This window comes from Penaeus monodon, chromosome 19 (genome assembly GCF_015228065.2).
Source record: "Penaeus monodon isolate SGIC_2016 chromosome 19, NSTDA_Pmon_1, whole genome shotgun sequence".
In the NCBI taxonomy this organism is placed as follows: domain Eukaryota; kingdom Metazoa; phylum Arthropoda; class Malacostraca; order Decapoda; family Penaeidae; genus Penaeus; species Penaeus monodon.
This window is the reverse complement of record NC_051404.1, coordinates 14,491,023-14,491,283: the sequence shown is the minus strand read 5'-3', so window position 1 is coordinate 14,491,283 and position 261 is coordinate 14,491,023.

Here is a 261-nt window from a genome sequence, read left to right as displayed (position 1 = left end):
AAAAAGAGCAGCGGACAACACTCGCAATTTCTCGTCAACAGCGACGACGATAAGTTTGACGACTCGCAGGCTGGCCATTGCGGATTTATTGGTTAAGGTAGGAAATTATCGGTGCGAGATCCAGCATAACCCTTGAAATGCGGCAGAGGAGCGAGTCCCCTATTTACCGTGAACGTGCTTCGCAGTAACTAAATTACTGAAATCTTTACTTCGATCATTCGCTTTTACCTTGCAATTTCCCTAATACTTATCATGCCCTCT